At 37.5% G+C, this 24,761-nt stretch overlaps 1 protein-coding gene across 10 annotated transcripts in view; it reads right to left on the bottom strand.

The window, feature by feature from the left end:
• ROBO2 (roundabout guidance receptor 2) overlaps positions 1 to 24,761 on the bottom strand; it is a 557,240-nt gene that overhangs the window by 227,230 nt on the left and 305,249 nt on the right. The window lies entirely within an intron of this gene.

Below are 24,761 nucleotides of genomic sequence, written 5' to 3'. Positions count from 1 at the left end.
CCCCTATAAAAGCGCCTTGAACCAATAACACGGCGATCACAACAGTTTAGCAAAGGAATGTTCCTCAGAAAAGAAGCTGATCGCTATCTTTCTCACTTAAAACAGATACGCATATTAAATCTTTTGAAACAGTTATTTGTAAAGTGATGTGTACATGAGAATAAAATGCCTGGGTAATTTTTAATATCTAAAGTGAAATATCTGCGGGTGCTTTAGAGTGCAGCTGCCTGGCGTCTGATTTACTCAGCAAGGCCCCTCAAATGACTCTGGAGGAATCCCTGGTTCGTTGTGCATTATCAATCCTTAAGAAAAGCCACAGGAAAGAAACCAAGTGCGGCTCAGAAATATCAACCGCCAGTGATTATTCTAGATACCCTTAAAGTTATTAAAACATTCTGAGGGCTCTGACTGATGAGAATTTACCAAGAGTCTGATGATTTGTGTCCCCCATAGTTTCCCCTTTGAGCTCAGCCTATCACTTTCAAGGCCTGACTTTTTGAATGCATAGTGACATCCTGAGCCAGAAATAAGGAAATCTACTTAAACAAAAGTCAAACTACACGGTTAGGGTAATCACAAAATGACAATTGTAAGAAGTCAGATTTAAAAATTAATTTCAATGCTTCTGCTCCTAATTCCATCTTTTCTCAAAACAGTTTATCCGTTTTCCTTGTCATGTCTCTCCACACACTCCCCTTGTTACCTCTCTTTCTCACCTGATACCACAGAAAAAAATCTAGTCTGGGAAAACCAGCCCGAGGAAGTACACTGTAGTGATGTCAACCTATACCCTGATGCCAGGCTGCTTGGGTGTCATTTTTATCACCATGACTCACGGAGTTATGTGATTTGGGCTGGTTAATTAAGACTCCATTTCCCTGGGATAATACAAGTGTCTACTTTTAATAGATGAAAAAAGAACTTAAAGGATAGATGGACAGATACGGATTCGTGTTTACACACAGACACACACATCATGTGTATTCTTACCCTTAAAAGCACGAATTATATTTAGTACCATTAACTACCATATAAGTGCAAGTATTTATAATGGCTACTAATTAAATTTACTTTTGGACCTATGGTGTCTCAGTTAGTTTAGGCTGCTAAACAAATTACCATTGATTGGGTGGCTTAAAAACATTCATTTCTCACAGTTCTGAGCGCTGGGGAGCCCGCAGTCAGTAAGCAGCAGATCTACTGGTGAGCGCCAGCTTCCTGGCGATTTGAACAGTGCTCCTCTCGCCGCGGCCTCAGCACAGGGAGAGGAAACAGCTTTCGCCTGTCTTCTTATACGGGCACTAAGGGCTCCACTCTCACAATCTAATGGCTTCCCAAAGGTCCCACATTCAAATATCATCCCATTGGGGGGTAGGGCTTCAACATATGAATTGGGGGGGGGGCAAGCATTCAGTCCATAGCAATGGTCTACTATGCATTAAGATGTGTTTAATCCTCAAGGAACTTAAGAGCGTAGGGACTTAGGACTTACTTGTAGTTTGGCATTAAAAGGTACAATTTGATCCCGGACTGGTGTGGCTCAGAGGTTGAGCATCGACCTAAGATCCAGGAGATCGAGGTTCCATTCCCAGTGAGAGCACATGCCCGGGTTGCGGGCCCAATCCCCAGTTGGGGGCGTGCAGGAGGCAGCCGATGAATGACTCTCTCTCATTCCTGATGTTTCTATCTCTCTCCCTCTCCCTTCCCCTCTCTGAAATCAATAAAGATATATATTAAAAAATAAAGAAATAAAAGGTACAATTTGAAATTTGTGCCAAAGAGCATGGATTTCAGATTCCTGATTTATCCACGAAATTATTGAATTTCAATTAAAAAACAAATACACATACACAATATTGGTTTCCCAAGCCACACATTGTAAAGAAACCACTAAGAGACATCTATAAAACATGTTCTGATGACAAAACTAAAATAAAAATATGTGTCACCAAAGAATATTTTCATGAGGGCATCCTGTCTGCTGAGTTTTTCTTTGGAACTCTAGATATCAAGGGGATTAATGTGCCAAAATAAATTTAACTGTCCTTATCATTCATTCAAAACATTTAACTGGGTTATTCTAGTAGCTGACAGTTTTAAGTGCTTTCCTAGAATCATGCATTACAGTTCATTTAAGTATTTTCCTGAAATCTACATCTAATGAGAACCAGAAGGAAGGAAATATGAAAAACAAACAAATTTAGCAATTTAACTTGTCTTTTCAAATATACTCTCAAAGGCACCTGTTAACAACCAACTAAGATGTAATATCCACTCTTTAATAGTTTATGAAACAGGAGCTTCAATCTTATCACCTTTAGAAAGAAGGGGGGATATGTATTAACTCTAGGTTACTATACAAGACTTGGATTTAATAAAGTCATCAAAAAAGGCTAATTAAGACCATGTAAAGCCCTGGCTGGTTTGACTCCGTGGTTAGACCTGCCCCGGTTGGGGTGCATGCAGGAGGAACCAATCCATGTGCTTCTCTCACATTGATGTTTCTCTCTCTCCACCTCCTCCCTCCCTTCCACTCTCTCTGAAGATCAATGGAAAAAGTATCTTGGGGTGAGGGTTAAAAAACCCCCAAAAAACAAGTTGTCTATAACTTGACCCAGAAAAAGGTTTTTACCAAAGTAAATGATTTTTTTTTACATAGATAATCTTACCTTGCACAAAATACAAACAAAATGTAGACTGCTGAATTTAATCTCTCTTTCTCTCTTAAAATTTCAAGGACAGAAAAATATCACAGGCAAAGTAAAAAAATTAAGGATAAACTCTTCAGCTTGGTATGAAAACCTCCCAGCCCTATCTTTTTAGCCTGAACACTTCTCCTCACTCAACATTCCAAGCTAAGGGCACCTTCCTGCATCTTCCCTGAATATCTTCTCCTTTGGTTTCCTGGAATTGAAAGAGATTGCTTAGAAGTCTAAAGCTTAGTTAAGTGTGAAGGGAAGGTCATATAATTAGCTTTAAAATGACTTGTAATCCCATTATTGAAGTAGATATTAGTGTACATAATTTATATATAAAATGTATTACACATATAAATAAAATACTTTAAGGTACAATATAATTCCATGTGCTTAGAAAATATTAAGAAGACTATACATCTAAATGTTAAAAACATCTTTTGGTACTAGGATTCAAAAATATTTTAAAATTTCTCTCTCTCTTTCTCTTTCTTTCCATGTCTGTCTTTCTCTCTCTTCTTTTCATTTTTGTCCTTACCACCTAAATTTTCTAAAATAGCATATATTAATAAAGTAAAGAACTAAAGAGTTCTGCAAGTAAATTAAGAACCAAACACAAGGCTAGAAAAACCTCTTAACAGTTTTCTCCATTCAAGATAATTTAGAGCCCTACAATTTTATATATTGCATTAAGTTAAAAAAAAAAAAGGTCTTAAAAAATAAATGCAATTTATCAACCACAATCTATTGCCAACAAACATTTTAAGAATTATATTGAATATTCATAGGCATGTATTTATAGATAAATATGCATCTATGCATTGCCAAAAGGAACCCATAGGTACTTAAAAATAATTTTTTTTTTGTTATTCCTCACCAAGGATATTTTTTCCATTGATTTTTTGAGAGGACGGAAGGGAGGGGGGCAAGAGGGACAGAGAAACATGGATATGAGAGAGACACATCAATTCGTTGCCTCCCGACAGGTGCCAGGGATCAAACCTGCAATCCAGATGCATGCCCTCTATCGGGAATCAAACCCAAGCCCCTCTGGTGTGCAGACCAATGCTCTAACCACTGAGCAATGCTGGCCAGGGCAGAACACATACATATATGCCAAATGGCGTGGCTACTAAATTTACAGGGGTACATAAAGAGATTTTTGATTCAGAATTTTTTAGTCAAAGTAACTGATTATTTTTCAATAAATTTAGCAACAAATAAAAACAAACAACAAAAACAGAGTAACTGACTGTATTCTCACCTATAAAGACCCATTTCCAATTTGGGCTGTCAGTCAGGATCATGGACAGAGCCTTCTAGATAAGAATAGATGCTCTGATGAAACTCCCAAAGATGGGATTGTTACAGAAGATGTATTTCCACTCCTCTATTGAAACTAAAATCTTTGATTACGACTCTCAGATATGACTTGATTAAATGCATTTTAAAGAGAGTTTCCACTGTGTAGCTACTTATGCAATTTGAATTCACAGAGTTTCTTGATAGAGAGGCCACAATAAACAGGCCAGGATCAGTCTCTGACAAGCCTTATGGTCACCTACAAGTTCCCCACTATGCATTGATGGATTCTCTTTTGGATGAAGAGACCTTTCTTCCCCCAGATACATGATTTGTATCTATAGGTAACACTGCATATTTTCTTTGACCAACCAGATACTATAATAATGTGGGTATACCTCATACAGTTAGATCTTTTCTGAAATTCAGATATGTCCTTCCTTTAATGTCTTCTGAGCATTTTTAATCAAGAAATTTGAACTTATGTTTATATTTATTCTAAATTTGCCACAGCTTTCCCAATGAATTCACTTTCACAGCAGACCTCGAAGAATGATCTCTCTATTCCTTCCACAAAGAAAAGCCGAACACTGTTCTACTAGCAGGTCCACAGTGTTACACATTAACTTGAGCAGACGAGTGTGTTCCTTTTCTTTGTTTACCTAATGATATAAAGTGAAGTTGACAAGATTAAGACAAATGGCGAGATGTACTTTTGCTGACTGACTAATTGCAAGGTTTAAACTATCTGTCCTCATTGGCAGTTGACAGACTTACGTAACTGAGACACTCAACAACAACTGCCTAATCGTAGCCGAGTCTACTCGAATGTGTTCCGAAGACAATTTGCACTGAGGTGGAGAAAGCACTTAATAGGTATCAACACCTGCAAGTATATACCAATGTTTAAAAAATAAATAAAAAATCAATGATTCTGCATAATTATGCTCAATTAGTCTCTTGTGGTCATAGTAACTACAATAGTAATACCTAATTATATTAAAAGTCAAAGTATTTCATGCAGTTACTCTTGTCACTACATTGTCATTGGAAGGTGATGAGTTTGCTCTTAGTAATTTGATTCTTTCAAAGATGAATCAAATCAGAAAAACAGCAAGAAATAAATTGTATGTAAGCTAAATAACAGAATACCTCACTTTATAATTTTGATTCAGTCCTCTATAATTTTCCTAAAAATTATTAATCTTTTCTGTGTGAATAGTATTTGAAAAAGCACTACCCAGCATGATCATTTAGAATGTAGAAATGTAAGCACTATTCCAGAAAGTAGAAGAGACAAAAATCTTCAGAATTTTAAGTTGGGAATGGGTGAATAAAATTAAGGATGGGAAAACATTTTCTTTAAAAGTTTCTGATGTAATTTTTAAACCTTATTGGTAGATTTGAAAATACACAATTTTCCTTTTTATTTGGATGTCCCAAGAATAAGTTATTGCAGAAACATTTCCTAGTAGTTGAAATTTTCAGCAATCTTCCAAAATGAATTGAAGGGAGGAAAAGAGTTCTGAATGCTGGCAAAATTACAACACTTTCAAACCAATGGCTTGTTCATACTTTAAAGAAATTAAAGCACTCTATGTAAAATATAATCCAACAAAATTACAGTGAAACAAACATAAAGGGTAGATTAATGTATCATACAGCACCCATTAAATTCCTTTAAAAATTCTACTAATAAAATTATTCTTATTAACAAACTCTCATAAGGGAGGAGCAGTGTTGTATTAGGTATACTCTGTTACATTCGAACCTTTACAGAACTTATCCTGATGTCATTTTATGGTAAGACTGTGGAAAAACCTGTTGGGTTGACAAACTATGATAACAATTCATTAGTATCAGGTTAGACACTGGACGTTTTGTTAGTCCACAGGTACCTAAAATATGACTGAAAACAAATGTGGCAATACACTATAAGCAAAGCTTGAGTAGCTGAATTAGACCATCTCATATTCTTACTCCTAATTCTGCTGCTCTCCTACAACAAAAATCTTCTACTCCCTCCAAAACATTCAATTTTAATAAAGTAACATCTGGTTTCAGGGATAAGACTATGGTACCTGCTGTTCCCCCACCCCTCCGGGAAAATGAAATAGTAAGCAGTTATTCGGCATCTTGTTTGTGATCCTAGGACCAGCTGTGGTTTTTAAAGGGATAAAGCAGGAGAAATTTAAAAATGAGAGTGCTTGAGCAATATGTGTGGAAAGTACCGTGCTATGTATTAAATTACATTAAAATTAATCTATCTTAATGGCAAATTAGACTGTGGCGATCTTACGTGATGTGAGGAGTATAAAAGAGAGCACGTGTTGGATTATGTGGCAAACGATTTCCTATATGTACAAATAAATTAAAATAGGAAAAGAGACCATTAAGTAAATTAGTTTCTCTAAAGTTCGATTTTATACAAGTAAGCATCCTATTAACACAAGAAATAAAGAAATATTGGGCCGATTTATGTAAGCAGGACCTTAAATAAATTTTAAATTGAATAATAGTTATTACTGAAAAACTGGCATTCAATTTTAAAGATGGTATAATACAGTCCGGAGCTTGTTGCTACCTTGATGTCAAAATTGTTGCTGATCTTCATGCAAAAAGAAAAGTTTACCTAAGGCTATAAAAGCTGTAATTTTCATTATTAGAACGTTAACAACTCAACACTCTTGGTATTTCTATGCTTTCTTTTAAAGACACTTTAATATTTTTGGTGTTATTCTAAATATAGATACGAGTATTCAGTGAGATAAAGGAAAGCCGACTGACCCAAAGGAAAATGACCTAGCGAGTCACTTACTCTGCATTTTGAAACACACTTTCTAAAATATTGCAAGAAAAAGAAATGTAGAAGTAAAACTCTTCTGAACACAAAATAGACAACCGTGACACTGACGTGTTATCCTCTTAACAATCAGATAGAAATATGTTTTTGTTAGATTTTTTTAATAGCAGTTCAATATTTCAACCACCTTTTAACTGGTGTCTCTTCTTTCCTTTATTATCCTTAATATATTCCATTGAGACTCTTCTTCCCCTTCAAGAAGAGAGAGGTGACCAGCCGACGGCATCTCCCTCCCAGCAGCCAGGGCTGTGAAAACCTGCACACTAATCAGAAGCGGGTCAAATGGTCTTCACATGAAAGCATCTAACAAGGTCCCCGAGGAAGCCCCTCTAAGTGACAGCAGGGAAAAGCACGGTTGCTTTTTCATGGAGACGGATGCTAGCTCCCATTGGCCCACCTTAAAGTACAGATGCTTGCTTCTTTGAACTTGCTATAATCACGGTTGCTTTTGAAAGACTATTATGTTCCTCGAAACAAATTCCCTGAGATTCGGGATCAGAAGCAGTTATAAGGGCTCACTATATAGGGGAAGACTGCATACATAAAAACTTTTTTTTTTTTTTTGCCACTTGGGTCAAATAAACACATATAACCTTCCATTTCTCAGCTTTGATCACAAATATTCAAATTAACTCTGAGTTTAATAAAGTAAACTATATTTTTTAATAAATAAGCAGAATAATTAATATATAATTATGTTACTTAATATAAAAATAAATATATAGTCCATAGGCTTACTATATTAAGAGAAAAACTCCAAATTTGATTGCAATGAACAACCAAAGTGATCAAGTTTAATATTTAGCAGCTTGTATGTGAGTGGTAAATTAATGATTATATATTGAATAATAATATTATGACATTTCAATAAGTCTGAGCTATAATATGTTTTCTCCAAATATGAATATCCTAAACTATGTGAAACTGTTCTGGCTAAAGAGCTATCATCATCAAACATCACTGTTTGAGAAATTTGCCATAGAATATAATAGTTAATTCATTCACAAATTAATTCATACATTTGTAAGCAATTTACTTCCATACAAGTCATTGTGTTGTACACTAGTGAGAGGAAATTTTTCTTCTATCCTTGAGAAACACAAGGTGAGCATATAAAATGATATAGATTATTTATGCTTATTTTCTGTGTTCCACAATTTTTAGTTCTTGCTATGCAACAGCTTCTAAAGCTCTAAGCCGTGTTTTTCAACAAAAATAAAAAATAAAAATAGACAAACCAAAGCAATATAAGTTTCTAATCCAAAGCAACCTTGCCACCCTGGTTAAACACACTTTCACAAGTAAGAGGAGATCAATATGAAAAATTGATATATCATTCAAATCCCACAGGTAGAAAAAAATAAAAATGTTAACTGATATTATGTCTATGAAAAAAGGAAAATTGAAAATGAAATTTCATAAAGAACATTTGCAATAAATCCACATGTCACTGAGCAAGTTTTAAAATATAACTAGAAAAAAGAGCTCTTCTGAACACAGAAAAAACAAAACTACTAAAGCTAGTAGCTACAAAGCTAATAAATGGGCTTCAATTTAAATTAAGAATGGTATTAAAGTCCTCTGACCTCCCATCTTATGAGCACCCATGGTAAAATTACCAGTATCAGCACAAAACACTAAGAAAGGTCAAATTTCAGTGGCGTCATCATAAACTTGTTCTGTTCAAGATTTACTTTGTATGTATAATATGAAACAGACCAAGTTCTTAATACTTCCACAAATTCAGAAGCGAAAAGAGTAGTCTCCTTTAGGAATAAAAATATAGTACTATGTTTAAATCCCGCAAAATTAATGTTTAGCTCAAGGATTTGCTGTTCATCTCAGAACCCCTCAAGCCTGAGGCAGGATTAGGTCAGACTCATGTTCCAACAACTGGACGAAATCAATGGATTTCACTTTATTAATAATTAAAAGGCTAATGCAGACTGGCAAGTGATTAAAAATGTGCAGAACACATATTTATTACTGCAATTTCAAATACTCCATACTATGTAATTTCAAATGGGGCCACACAAGAAAGAAAGAGGTATTGTTAAATATGAACAGGTCAGGGAAGGAAGAGGCAAGCAGTCTGTGCCCACTGTAGACTTAGTTCCATTTCTGCCTGCAGCAGGAAAAGCAAAACTCCTGCTCGTTTGGATCCAGGCACATGCTGGATTACAGCTGCAGCTTATTCTGTCACCAGTTAAATTAGCCCCTATTAAAACTTCTCAAGGTGACAGAAACAGAGTTTGCAGAATGAAGGACATGAAAGCTCTTCTGACAGTCGAGTTGAATTTTATTTTATTTTTATTATTATTGTTAATTTCTTTATTTATAATTGAAATTATTGGGCTGGCATTGGTTAATGAAAGTATATAAGTTTCAGGTGTACAATTTTATATATAATACATCATCTATGTGTTGTATGTTCACCACCCAAAGTCAGTTCTCCTTCCATCACCATTTATCCCCCCTTTACCCTCTTCAACTTCCCTCAAGCCTCCTCCTTTCCCTCTGGTGATCACCATACTGTTATCTGTGTCTGTGAGGGTTGTTTTTTTGTTTTTTGCTTATTCCCATCACCCTTTTCACCCAGCCCCGTAAACCCTCTCTTTTCTGAAGTTGTCAGTCTATTTCTATGTTGTTTGCTGGTTCATTTTGTTCATTAGATTCCACATGTAAAACCACTGGCTCATTTCCCTTAGCATAATACTTTTCAGGTCTATCCTTTCTGTCTCAAAAGGTAAGGTTTTCATCTTTTTTATGGCTGAGTAGTATTCCATTCAGTAAATGTCCCACAGCTATTTTATCCACTCATCTACTGATGGGCACTTGGGCTGCTGCTTCCAAATCTTGGTTATGGAAAGTAATGCCTAGATGAACACAGGGGTGCATGTATTCTTTCAAATGAGTGTTTCAGGTTTCGTTAAATATATTCCCAGAAGTGGAAATTTTAGCAATTCAAAAACAGTGTCTTTTGAACATACACCTTACACCACACTAGTAACACCTCATTTCTAAAATCCAAAGTAACTTCATTATTGTGGCTACTAACAGTTTACGTATGGTTTATGAAGTCAAAAAATAGATCAGCACTCTTCTAAACTAAAATGCCAACCTTCAACTTGACATCAAAGCTTCTTTAAATATCACTGTTTTGACAGTTCTTATTTCACACTGCAATTTCTTCCATAAATAAAAATGTGTTATGCATGTCCTAGCTAAAATTAAGTTTTTGAGATAATAAGTCTCAAGGAATTAGAAAAGATATGAAAAATAGATCTTAGAATCAGTAGAGATGGTCCAAAGATACTAAGGTGTAGATGTGTTTCACTCTTTAAATCAATTTTAATATTTATATCACAATATTCATATTGTGAAACAAATTCAGGGAATTATAATGGAAACTCAGATTTGAACAAATACTTGAAGCTATGAGCAATTTTCTAGGAAGGCATTTTGTCTTATACCTCCTTCCTCAGCTGCTAGTATAATACCTGGCACCATGGAAAAATTAATTAATATAATAAAAGAAAAAATAATATTCTCCTCTAAACGAACGGACCCCTGGTCTCTAAGAGAAAGATTCTGGAAGGTGGGATTGACTGCTTTTGGGGAAACACAGTGGACTTGAAACTATGAGACACAGAACTCAGGAGAGTGTCTAAGTGAAGGCAGACTTGGAATCCAAGGCTCTGGAACCCATGCAGACAGTGTCAGGAAGGGGGGACGTATTTGCAGACTGAGGAGGTTCTGAGAGATGGAGACTAGAGAGGCAGCCTGAATGGATGGGATACTGGGGACCTAGCAGGACAATCACCCCAGTCAGAACTTCTCTGGACACTGTGTACATTAAGTGTCATGCTTGCAGGAATAATAGCCAGCCTGGATTGCCGTGTGTCTTCAACTGTAAATGGATCCAATGTTGCTTAGAGGTATGATGTTTACTCTTTTCACAATACAATTTGATTTAGATGTCATAAACCAAGAAAAAAAAAAACAAAGTACTTCACTGGAACTTTTCTTATAGAATGATTTTAGACTTTCCAGAAAAAGATTAACCAGTTTCAAATTACCTGTAGATAAGGTAACACAGGAAACGTGGGATGCACTCAGAGCTGTGTAGTTGGTGTGGAAAAAGGGGCTCAGAGACTGGCCTGAGCACCTGGCTCCACTGTCCCACTGACCACCGCTCCCCTGCAGGTGGCCCAGCCCCAAGACACACAGTCGGGAAAGCCCACTTCGTCTGTTCTAGATACAGATAACTGTACTTAGTATACACCATCAGGTAAAATTACAACTTTTTTTTTTAGATCCTTACCCAAGGATATTTTTTCCATTGCTTTTCAGGGAAGGTAGAAAGGAGAGGGAGACACACACACATTGATTGGTTGTCTCCAGCAGGCACCCGGACCAAACCTGGGGATGGAGCCTGCAACCTAGGTGCATGCCCTTGGCTGGAATCGAACCTGGGACCCTTCAGTCCTCTGGCTGATGCTCTAACAACTGAGCCAAACTGGGTAGGGCTAAAATTATAACTTTTTAATCCTCTCTTTATTCCTTTCTAGTGTTTGACATTATGAAGTATAAAGCAATAGTACAACCCAGTCTTTCTGGGGCCTGGAGGAGCGCATCTCTGCAGGCGACCTCAAAAACACACATCCAAGCGGAGATAAAGTGCCTAAGCCAATGTGGTCTTGCTGAAATATCAAAGAATGTTAACACCTTAGGTCAAAATTGAAATTATTCAAAGAGAGGAATTAAAAAGAATAAAAAAAGGAAGGAAGCAGGAAGAATATTTGAACACTGGAATGGTTACTGTAATTCTCTCCGTCTTTCTTGATTTGTTAAATTTCCAAATATGCTGGACAGCGGGCTCCAACAGAACTCTCTGCGATGACGGAAATGTTCTGTATCTGTGCTCTCTAGGTACAGCCACCAGCCACATGTGGCTACTGAGCAGTTAAAACGTGGCTAGTCCAAATGAGAAACCCAGATTTTCAATTTTATTTAATTTTTAATAATTTATATGTAAATAGTCACCTGGAGATAGCGGGTATTAAAATGGTAGCATATATCTGGGGGTAGGTGGGTTAATAAATTCAGGAAAACAGAAGACCATCTGCAACAAACTCTAGGTTTGCTGTACGTCCTATACATAAAAATCCTAAATTTGCTTTCCATTCAATAATTGTTTTTAGAAAACATTGTTCTTTAAGGCAAATTTTATAGATTTTATTGGTGTTTTAAAGCTCCTCTCTGATTCACAGTCAATTAACTATGGTATAAAAGGCCACAGATTGAAGAGGATCCTCAAGTACTCAAGACGCATCACCTTTTCCCAGCACAGACTAGAGCCTGGGACTCACTGTCAGGAGAACAGGGGGGAGGAGACGGCAGAGGAGGTGGAGGGTGGCCGTGGAAGGGAGCCCCAAACATTTTCATTTGTTTAACATAAATTGAGAATAGAAGCCCACGTCCTTTTAGATTTCAGTCAAATGGCACCCTCACAGGAAAATATGTGTGTGTGTTTTAACTGTTAAGAAACCATGTTCCATGAAACATCTTGTGACCTTCAAGGGCGCCTACAAAAGTGCCTGACATAACACTAAGACAAGCGTTGCTACGGTAGTTACGGCTTAAACTTCTGGTAGTGTAAATTGTAATGGGATATATTAAAGAATCCCCTGTGTACTTTCCAAAATCAAGCCTTCCATGGTATCTTTTTTTAGGGGGAGGCAGCTCTTCGGTAAATATTTACTACTCTTTCAGCTACGAGACCAAGCTCTGAAGTCAGATAGAATTTGAATAAATTCCAGTTAGGAAACCTACTAGTTGTGCAATGTTGGGAAAGTTATTTAGCTTTTCTAAGTCCAGTTTCGTCTACTTATAAAATGAGGATAATATTAATTTCCACTTCTGAGGGTGTCTGTAAAGATAAAATCATAAAATGCAAATAAAATGCTTAGCATGGAACACAGTGCTTGCTGTTAGAAAACACTCGACAAACATCCATTAAAATAATAAATTATAAATGGTATTACAAATTTACTTTACAGGACAGGATTTCATGTTTTTGTTTTTCTTTGTTGCATGTTGTTGCTGCTGCTGCTGCTGTTGTTAGATTTTACTTTTAGGTTTAGGATTAGAAATGACTGATAGAAAATTCCTGGGCTGAGAGAGGATTCTTGTGTTCTAGGCTCTATCAGTCACTTTTTGGGGTTTGAGGGTGAAGCATCTCAACTCTGCAACAAAGTCTTCTGCATGGCAAGAGCTTAATAGGCTAATTCAAAGGAATGTGAATGGAGATGTCTTATTGCATTTGAGGATCCATTCCAAAGATCTCACCAAATGGAAAACTTTCATAATTCAATTTTCTTAGAGGAACAGAACATAAGAAATGTAAAAGGTGCCTGGAAGAGGGGCTTCCTCAGGCATATCAAGGCGGATCATTAGGTTTCTTCATAGTTTTTTACCACTGCTAAAGTCTGCCCATTACTTATCTGCAAAGGAATTTTCTAGATCCGTGCAGTACCACCAAAAGGTCACATGGATGAGATTTAAAATTATAACAATTGGGAATGTTAAAACACAGTACTACTGAAATCACTGAGATGATCTGATAAATGTTAAAACAAACAAATAAGAAAATTGCTATTTGTAACCACAAAGAGTGGATTCTAACAAAACATAGTAGGCATTTATATTTAACAGAGAAACTGTCTCCTAAGAAAGAGTTAATAATTCAGTGTACCCAACAGCTTTGAAACTGCGGGGATTTTTGAGGGGTAAGTTTAGAGAGAGGAAATTTGGCACTACATAAGTTTTGTCCATAAATGAAATCTATAGTCATATTGTACATCTCAAAATTTCAAATTCTCATCACTCAGATTCTAACTGTATCTTATAGATGGTTCAAGATTTTGTAAGGAGCATGCAAATTATGTTTAGATTTTTGGAAGGTCTATATTTGTTCACTTATTTGTTAGTTTATGTATGAAAGCATTTATTGAATATCATTTGTTTCGGGTAAAGTCCTGGGAAGAGGGCCATACAGACTAGCAAGGCACTATCTTTGCTTTTAAGACATGTACAATCTTCTGAGTAAATGGTGACTACAAGTTGAAGAGAAATATTCATCTTCCTGCTTAAAAAGGAGATCAATGTATCTATCTGGGAAATGGGCCTCAGGAGTAGTTTATACAACTTTGGACATTTTTTTTTTTTAAACAATAGTGAAAGCTCCAGTGATTGTGACATCAGAAAAGAGATGGGTTTGCTGGAAAGATTCTTAGATTGATAACTGCAGTGTACACCATTACAGTCACTGAGAACCCGGATTACCACAGTGTCTGGGAGATATTAATTAATACACTTCAGTTTGGCATAAAAAGACCTTATTTAAAGAATTTCGGTTGTTACATATTTAGATTTTAGTGCTCTGGGAAATAATGTAGCACTAATATCCACTCAAATGGCACATAGATTTGTGATAACTGCATGTATAAAGGGCGTGCATGAAAAAGTAGAACCAAACCTGATTCATTGTTTTTTGCAAATATTTTACATGTGAAAACACTCAGGAGAATGTATTTTGTTTTTGTCAATTAGCTAATTCTTTCTAGAATACCTGTCAAATTTTTGATAGAATTCTGTTAGGCAAGAGTTCTAAATATAAACTGTTCCCTCCTCAAACACATACAAATAAAGATGTTTAGTGATTTTACTTGAGCTAGTCTATGCAAGCTTATGAGAACTGAAATGATAAACATCTATGATATATTTAAGATAATATAATAAATGAAAAGAAGCATGGGTAAAGCCAAGAGAAAGAAAGTATCTCACATCCTAAATTAACCATACATAGGAGGTAAATCTCCTTTTCCTTCCTGGCAAGCTGTAGAAGAGAGTTCCTGAGGTAAAAGCTTCTAGATCAAAATCAGTACAACTACCTTTAGAAACCTAAACAAAAAAGTAGTTAACTTTCAGCCCGATATTAAACTATGCTAACAGTAGGCCTTGTAGTTCAATACAGTTCAGTGTAGGATTAAGTAAAGTAGACAAGCCCTGGCCGGTTGCTCAGTGGCTAGAGCGTCGGCCAGAAGACTGAAGGGTCCCAGGTTCAATTCAGGTCCGGGGCACGCACCTCAGTTGCAGGCTCGATCCGTGGCCCAGAGCCTGTGCAGGAGGCAACCAATTGATGTTTCTCTTTCTATCTCTTTCTCCCTTCCACTCTCTCTGAAAAGCAGTGGAAAAAATATATATCCTCAGGTGAGGATTTAAAAAATCCAAGTTAAATCTTATCACATACAACTTTCTATTAAATCAGCACCCTTGCCATCTATTCCTCCACTTAGAAGACAAGGTAGAGAACCAAAAGATCTTCACTTTAATATGTGTTCATTTCTGGTATCTCCCTAAACACCGGACTCCACCAGGGATTGTGTGTTCTTGGCAAAGCATCAAGGGCGAACTTAATTTGGGAATTTAATGCATATTATCCAAGGGGAAACAAAATTAAAAGTAAAATTTTTTAACACATCAAATTTCTCCCTAGGAAAAAAAATAAATTTAATCTCAAAATGGCATCAAGTTTCACATAATCTCCACACCCCCTTCACCCCAACAAATCAGAAGATTTCACTGATGTATTAACTTCAGTTTAAAAATGAATGCAGAGAGAGGGGCATCCCAAGCAAAACAAAGTGACAATACCAAAAATAAACAATAAAAAGAATCCTATGAGGGAGAAAAAAAGTAAGTAGTCACATATGTGGACACACGAAAATTAAATTTTCAGAGATTTTCTATGATTATGTTGACAAGTACCCTTGCCTGAAGTAAGTCATCTCCACAACCTAAACGTTCCCAAATATCTAAACTTGTGATTGTCTAACCATGGTTGGTTTGTGTGCTGTGATACACATCTCAGGAGAACTGCAGATGCCAGGAAGATACAAAACCAGTTGGAGTGTGAGCTCGTCAAAGGCATGCCGGAGGTTGAGAAGCTATCACTTAAAGGCCCTTGGTGCAGAGTTTCTCTGTTGAAAACAGCCCTGCATTATATTTCTGAAGATCTAAGTTAAGCTCAGGCCTGGAAACCTGAGGCTGGTTTTATGAACCAGCAGGGCATCCTGGAAACTTTAGACCTGCAGGTTCCATGGAAACAGGGATGGAAGAACTCTGTCTGGATTATCCTTAAATGTCTGCTGTAAGAAGAAATGGGGAGACACGCCGGCTTCTTTCTCAGGGGAAGGGGGAGGGGAAAGGGGGGCGGAGGGGAAAGGAGCCCTCTGGTCTTCCTCTCCTTGAATTTGGGGCTGGGGTGGCGATGCAGGAACGGCATCAAAAGACTGCGGTTTATCACGCTCGCCACTTGAGGTTGTACTAACCAGTGCAGAGAATGAGAGAAACACATTTTCACACAGATTCACCACTGAAATAATCTCTGTAATACCCACTGCTCTGATGAAAGAGGGAGGGAGGGAGGGAGGAAATGAGAGGGGGGTGAAACAGAGAGAGAGAGAGAGAGAGAGAGAGAAAGGGGCATTTTATTTTTAATTAAATTTATTGGGGTGACATAGGGCATTTTAGCCTAAGAACTCAAAGAACGTGTTTATAAGAAAGTAAAACACTACAAATTCTAATATTAAATTCTAAAAAGTCTCTAGCTGCACTTTATCTGCATTATCTTTCTGTTATTTCCATTTTTCTTCTGTACTAAGCTGTCGTCACTTAATTTGCACATGTTTTAAGGAGATGCTGCATTTGGGCTGTCGGGCTTTCAAGTTGTCCCCCGTCGCCCCTTCTCTCCCTTCCCTGGGATGGACAGAGTGCAAGAGGACCGGCCAGGGTCCCGCTAAGATGCTGCCCTGCCTCCAGCAGGAAAGGCACTTGAGGAGCCCTTGAAACAGCCCAGTTAGCTAGAGTGTCCAGCTTCCCAAGTATAAATTTGCATTAATTTGATTTCTTACAAAAAAGTAGGACTTGGGGCCTTGGTCCCCATTACAAGAAAAACAATGCAAATTCACATGTTTTTCTCTGCTGGCATTTATTGTGATTTTCTTGTTCAGTGCATTTAACATTAGTAGCCTCTCCTTTCTATGACACACATGCTCCAAGTGAAGCTGCTGGGACAGAAAACGTGCGTGAGAGTGTGTTGGGGCGACCCCAGGATCTCTGCCCTCCCGGGGAGGGGACAGGGGGTCTGCCGGGCTGGGAGCTGGGGGTGAAAGCCAACGACTGAGCCGGCGCAGGACCGCGGTCCCCTCCGGGGCCCTGGCAAAGCCAGTGGGAAGCCGGAGCTGACTGTCACTTAGGGGATGATTTGGGAGCGGCAAGGCCAGGGAGAGATCTGATAAAGCGAAGAACAGGCTCCGCGGGGATGAAGAAATGCACTGGGAACAGGGAGCGGGGGGCAAGTGGAGGGATCGCAGCTACCGGAGTTCAGGGGCATGTTGGGGTGATTCACGTATAGTCAGGAAAGAGGAAAATCACTTAAGTCATTATTTCAAAACTTTTATCCAAACCTAGAATGACGATGTTGCATATTTTACTTTACCTAACAGTATCACGTTTCTTTGAGTTATTTATGTACCTCGAAGTCATTAAGCAAATAATAAGTGAGGCAAATTTAGGACAAGGGAAGCGTCATCAACTTTCAGGTTCTCTTATCGACTGCCTATCGGGGGCCAGACAACATGCTACATGTTCTGGATACGGAAACAAAGTGACCACACTATACTTAAAGGTATCACAGATTAACCGAAAGACCCACATGCGTAATCAAATACAAATGATAAAGTTCTGGTAAATTCATTAACTAAGCAATATAAAAGCACACAGAAGTGACAGCAGGGACGGAATAACCTTGACTGGCTCATATGCTGGGCTGGGAGAGGGAAGACCAGGGGAGATGCCCCAGAAGAAAGAGCAGTTGAACAGACCTCAGGTAGAGACTTCACAGGCATCTGTGCAGAAGCAGCTACACAGCAGAGCATGAGGGGGAAATTATAAATCAATTCACAAATCTACGACTGACTCCAGGAATGCAAAGAGAAATCCACTCGCCTCAGTCAACATAACCTACTTCAACTATCTTTATATCTATGTAGCTATATCTATATCCATATCTATATCTATATCCATATCTATATCCATATCCATATCTATATCCGTATCCATATCTATATCCATATCCATATCTATATCCATATCCATATCTATATCCATATCCATATCCATATCTATATCCATATCTATATCTACATCCATATCTATATCTATACCCACACCTGTGTTTATAGTATCTCTGTACAGGGAATAAGAATAGAAAAATTTCAGTGTCAGACTTGGGTTCCGGCCCTGGCTCTCCACTTAGTAAATACATGACTTAGCTTTTTGAAATAGTTTCCTCATTTGAGAGGCTACATATGTTCAGTGGTAAAAGAACTGCTCTGGAGCTACATTTCTCTTTGTTATTCTTTAATTTTGGATCTACTATATCCTAAGTCTGCTCTTTTCTGGAGCAAGTTCTTAAGTTCTGTGCTCCCCAGTTCCCTTGCCCTCTAAAATGAGGATCGTAACATGACCTACCTCAACGGAGCGCAGAGAGTTAATACACGTAGGGCTCTTAAAATAACCTAGTAAAGACAAAATTCTCAATACCTACTAATTTCAAATAAGATTGTGGTAATTCTCAAAACTGTTACTTCCCTTTTAACTTCCAATAAAGAAAGATAAGTCTTATATGTGTTATGTAAAAAAAAAAAAGGCACAAGATTTATTCATCTCTCTAAAATCCTGCTGCTAATAACGAGATTTAGTCGGCGCCACCATTTAAAGAATGCAACAGATAAAGCTTTCTTCCAGTAAATGTAGACACAACCTAAATTACTGCAAAGAGAAAACTCCAGAGAGCCAGAGTAAAGAAAATAAAAAGTATCCCTCACCTCTGGCATATACCTGATTGTATCTTTCTCATTAGTTCTGAACTGCTCTGTTTTGCCGCCAGGCTGAAGAACTACCTCCATTAGTCACTGATATTAAGTATTATTTCTGTTCAACCTAATGGCAAAGGGTTAAGGTAAGGTACACAAAGGATTAAACACCAAAAATCCTGGGTTTTCCTTTTGAAATGGATATACCCAACTAAATCAGATATCTGACTCCAATTACAGTAAGTCAATAACCTTCAGTCACTTTAACAACATGGTACAATGGCCGGACTCACTTGCCATGGATCATCGTCTCCTATCTTTCATTGGGATTTAGGGACATAAGTGACATGTGGGAATGCCTACCGGATTCGTATTCCATAAGTGAAATGCAACAAACAAAACTCAGCTTGCGAGAACATACAACGCAATGCTTATTTAGTTATAGAAACGAACCAGGACACTCCCCAATGTAGAAGGATCACCATAATATATTAACTAAAAATTCTAAGGGTGAAACAAACCATGTGTGGTATATTAACTTTTGAATAGCAAAGGGGAGAAACTAATGTATATTTTATATATGTATTTGCTTTTATGTTCACAAAATATTTTGGGAGAAATAACCAGGAAATCTGGGAACGGCAACTGAATAGGCTCACAAGATAATTTTTACTGTTCATTCTTTTATACTTTTGAATTTTTAATCACATCAACTTATTTTATATTCAAAAATAAAAATACAGATTTCTTCAGCAAGATTAAGGCCCAGTAAGTGTTGGAGGTTCCGGGTTTTCATAGCAAGGATATATAATCACCTAGGGAGACCAAGGAAAGGCCTTCTGGGAACGGGACTTAGTGGCCTTCAGGATCCACACACCTAGACTTTTTCATGAACCTTTCTTCTTGTGATATTTTAACCTTAATACAAAATCAGAAGGAACCGTAGTTTGTGCACATAAGTTTTATAAAGTGAAACAAATAATCTCCATTTCATCCTTATGTGCCTTCTACAGTAATATATACTAATAACAGGATCCACTACCAGTGGCTATATGGAAATATCTCTAAGGGGATATTTCCTGATTGTGCCTAAATCCTTCAAAATGGGTGTCAAAGAGCCTTGGGATCTTCAGAAACAAAGATAGCCCACTTGAGACAGGAATCTCTTGGTGTAGTTGGCTTCCCAGGCTAGAAGGCAGGACTGCAGTAACAGCAGTTTTCACTGAGCACTCACTAAAGTTTCCTCACTACCAGGGAGCACAGAGGTGGGGTTAGTCCTGTGTGCTGAGGGGTGGGGGGGTGAGCAGTTGGAGGAAAGGGTGTGACCAGTGCAGTCTCTACCAAATATCTTGGTAAATGCATGGGAATTGCTTACACAAATGTGTGTCCCTAAAGAAAAGAAAATAGTTGAGAATCTGTGTTTTGCTTATTTGATTCCAGATGACTCTTCATTATAATTAGTATTGCTTAAGCCCAAGCATGTTTCTAGTTTAGACAGCTTCATAGCAAAGGTCTAGATTAAAGGGTTAAACTAAAAGTCACTAGTCATTACAAGTGAAGTAAGTCATCACGTGTGAACAGAAAAACGTAAATCAGCATCATTGTCACCTGGGAAAGAGCTAAAAGTGAATTCTACTCCATGCTAAAACTGTAATCTTTTAGAATTAAAAAAAAAAAAAGTCCACTCTTTTAATAGTTTGCCCTTAATTATTTATATGACAGCTGCTTGATATGACAGAAAGGAAAACTAACATGAGAAGAGAGACATTCTTCTGTCATTGGGAACTGAATTCAGGTTAAATATATATTCTACTCAATGACAAGAGACTCCAAGAATTCATTTTAGTTCCATTCATATACTTCACCATACTGAAAGCAAAGGTTATTTCAAAAATTTTTTTCCAAATATTCTTTTATAGTAAAATACAAAGATTAAAACAAGAAGACAAAAAGTAACTGAGTCAAATGTTGCTGAATTATTTTTGGATTAAAGGATTCTGTAGTTAGGATATAAGCAGCATTTACAGTACAAAGGAATAAAGTCAGTACTAACTGGCAGTGCATCTCAACTACTACATCAGTAAACGGGCAGCAAAGTATATTTAAAGGAATAGAGTAAAATCTACAAGACCAACAGGAAACGGTAGTCAGACTAAATTGAGAAAAAGGCCATACAGAAAACTTCCAGAAAATAAACAGAGGGACTATAAGGACGCACAACAGTTTATGTGGAATGTTGCAGGAATCTATAGAGAGGCTTAATTGACAATATTCTCCATTGAACACAATTCTTTAAGGCTCCAAAAAGGTCAACAGGCACTTAATTAAAAATGAATCCCTGACATTGCAATCACATATATTTTAATAACTGTTTTTTAAAAACAACATTTCCCAAGAAAAATCTCTCACTTCTTTTCCTTCATGGAAGTAATTTTAGTCATTCCAGCTTATTACTTCCTTCTTAATCCAAACCCAAATTTCTAGTCTTATGATATTTTTGTCGAAATCACCTAGAGAACGAATGGTTGAATGCACAACTGGCCTCATAATACTGAAGAAGGCAGTGAGATTGTCTGTTTGGTTTTGTCAGCCCAGCGCTTTTCTCATCTTTGGAGTTAAGGCTGATACAACCATTCCTGAGAGAGAGAGTGAGAGAGCCAAGCGCAGGCCCAGACACGAGCAAAGCGGGGGGCGACCCTTTCCCCCCTTTCCTGTAAACCCGCATGACTTTTCTCCCTGGACCCAGGGCGGCTGGCAGCCATCATCACTCTGCTACACAACACTGAAGCCCACATTTTTTTTCAGTTTCCAGTTTGACCAGGAGGAATGGTTCTGGAGAGAAGCAATTCACGTGACATGATGCTCTTCCTTAATTGTGTCATTAATACTATGATTCTGAGGAGTGTAATTTCTTTATATGCTAGGAAACTACTGAAATGAATATGCAGTATTAATAAACAGAAAACAAAAGCCAAGGCTTTTTTTCATGAGTAAAAGTAAGCCAATTAAATAGAAAGATACACGGACACCGGTTAACATAGATGATTTAAGTGCAACAGAAGTTAAAGAGAACTCCAGAAGCAATATCACTTACATCTAGTTAATTCATCATTAATACAAACACAAATCACGAAGATGGGCTAAAACGGAGAAGGGTATAACTAAATATGGTTCCATAGTCTCTGAAAATGTTTCCTCTAATGAATACTGCCCTGTCCCTTCCAAATTTAAAAAAATCTAAAATTATAAGCCTGCCTTGCCTTAATGACTTTCTTACAATAAATTCGTTTCTCACCCGTGACTTTAACGTATCTGGGTCAGCAGGAAAGGCGTGTGCCACTCCATTGCCTCTACCCAGAACTTTAATAGTTAACACGCAGGCACACGCACTCCTCCCTGAACTCTCAGCTGTCGGAAACACCTTAATAAACAAGGGAGGAGATATTATTCATGGAAAGGAGAAGCCTGATTTAGGACTCCTTTAGTAATAAAGCCTTAATCTCAGTCAATCACCCAATCTTAAGAGGAAGGAACTGCATTTAATGCAAATCCAATGATAACAGTTTTCATCCAAACTACAAGCAACTAGCAAGATTTTACTCTAAGGCTCCACTGATTCCCTGGACTGAGAGAGAATTGCATGCTTCCATTCAAGGCAGATAAAAATTCAACTTTAATTTATATTTCATGTAAGAATAGTATGCTGTTCCTTTGCAAATGTGTAAGAAGTCATTATTCTATAGTCGTGAGCAATTTAGCTTTATAAAGTTGCTCCGGATGGTTATAGTTTATGCACAATGAGAACATTATCTGTTATCCAGAAGAGTCATACCTTTCAGCTTTAGAATGGGGCTCTATCATGTCTTTCCTTCTCGCCTACAAACTAGAAGTGACATAGAAATGCAGTTAAAATGTAACATTTGGGGAGAAATCTTATCACACTCAGAGCTGGAAAGAGGCTCATTTTAGTGAGTTTAAGATTGACTCATGCATTTCTCCCCTGTTTAATATCTTCTGTCTGGAGGAGTTGACTACCATAAACCTGACCCTTTTCAATAACGCTCCTTCCCTTTTTCCTTCCCTCCCTCCACCCCGCCTTCCCTTTCTCTCTCCCTTTTCCTCTCTCCCCATTCCCATCACTTTCTATTTCTCTGCCTCTCTTTCTTCCTGTCTCCTTCAGTATAGTTTGCACTGTCTAAACTCTTTCTATAGCTGTGGGGATGTACAGAAGGGAAATACAGAGCCACTGTTGTGGATTAAGGTTTTGCAATTCATAAAAAGTGAAGTGGTCCAGGTATACATCCAACACAGACCCTGAAATGGGAACTGGCAAGGCAATATTAATCACCTGTAATTGCTGGCAATGTAATGTTCTGTTGTTACAAGTGACTCCCTGAGCAATGTGGTGGTTTTGCATTAAACTAGTTAATTGAGTTGGCCAGTCACTGATGAATAAAATTGTTTGATGGTAAACCATGTGGGGTCCAAGGTATAAACAGATGTTAGGTTTGTTCACTGAAAGAGCTACCAGCTCATTGCCCCATATCTACATGAACAGAATATTAAGTTGTTATAAAAAATAAACTGTACTTTGAACTTCTTTCTTTTTTCTTTGTTAAAGTAGCACTTTTGAATAATTTTCATCTTGGATTGCTTCTTAAGAAGACTCATAACATAAGAACCAAAGTTTGCCTATATATGTATATGCTGAGGATTGAGTCATCTCATTCATGTTTCAAAAAGTTAGCAGGCAAATGCTACAAATTACAAACAGTAGTGCCCCTTTGCCACAAGGCAATATGTTCCATGACCCCCAGGGGATGCCTGAAGCTGAAGATCGTACTGAACCCTGTCTATACTACTTTTTTTCTGTACATGCATACCTATGAGAAAGTTTAATTTACAAAGTAGGCACAGTAAGAGATACAATAATGACCAAAAATAATATAGAATGATTATGACCATTATGATTGTGGTCTCTCTCTCCAAATGTTACTGTATTGCCCTAACACTTCCGTGATGACGTGAGATGATGCAATGCCTGCGTGATGAGATGAAGTGAGGTGGATGACTTAGGCACTGTGAAGCAGCCTTAGGCTACTCCTGACCTGATGACAAGGGCTTCTTGAACAAAAGCACTGCGAAATGATAACCCAGATGGCTACTAAGTGACTAACAGAGGGTAGTGTACACAGTATGAGTATGCTGGACAAAGGGATTATTCACGTCCCCAGCAGGTCAGAACTGGACAGTGCAAGATTTCATTATGCTAGTCAGAATGATACATACACAATTTAAAACTTATGAATTGCTTTTTTCCTGGCATTTTTAATTTAATATTTTCAGACCATGGTTGAACTAGAGTATAAATGAAATCATAGATAAGGAGGGATCTACTACTGTATAGCTGTTAAGTAATCTGCTCAATCTTACACACTATGAGGAAAGCCAGGACTGAAAACCAAGAACATCTGATTGCAGTGTCTATGTTCATAAACATTATGCTTTAATATTTGTACCAGGTTAAGGAAGAGAGAGTCAGAAAGGGGAAAAACAGACTGAGAGAGGACAGATTTGGATTTAGAATGTATGCTTTATCCTATAATACCTAAAAAAGCAGTTGTAGAGAAGACACGCCCATTGAAATGGTTAAATAGTCATTTGCAAAAGTACATGGTTCTATTTGGAGCTGAGTTTTATGAACAGCATTGTGCTATCAATATCAATATCATCAATCTCATATGACATCATGTATGTGAAATCACCAAGCTTAAAACATGGAACATAAACTGCCTTAAAGAGCTATTAAATTAATTTGAATCTTGACGCTTAATTCTTGATCAGTTTTACCATTATCGATATAAAGCAGAAAAAAGCATCACCTCTTCCTTTTTCCCTTCCTTTCTCATGATGTCCACTCTTTTCACAGGACTCACGGCCACTCACAACGTCAACGCC

The sequence above is a fragment of the Miniopterus natalensis genome, chromosome 6, assembly GCF_054644295.1.
Source record: "Miniopterus natalensis isolate mMinNat1 chromosome 6, mMinNat1.hap1, whole genome shotgun sequence".
Lineage (NCBI taxonomy): Eukaryota > Metazoa > Chordata > Mammalia > Chiroptera > Miniopteridae > Miniopterus > Miniopterus natalensis.
This window is presented reverse-complemented; position numbering and strand designations above follow the sequence as displayed.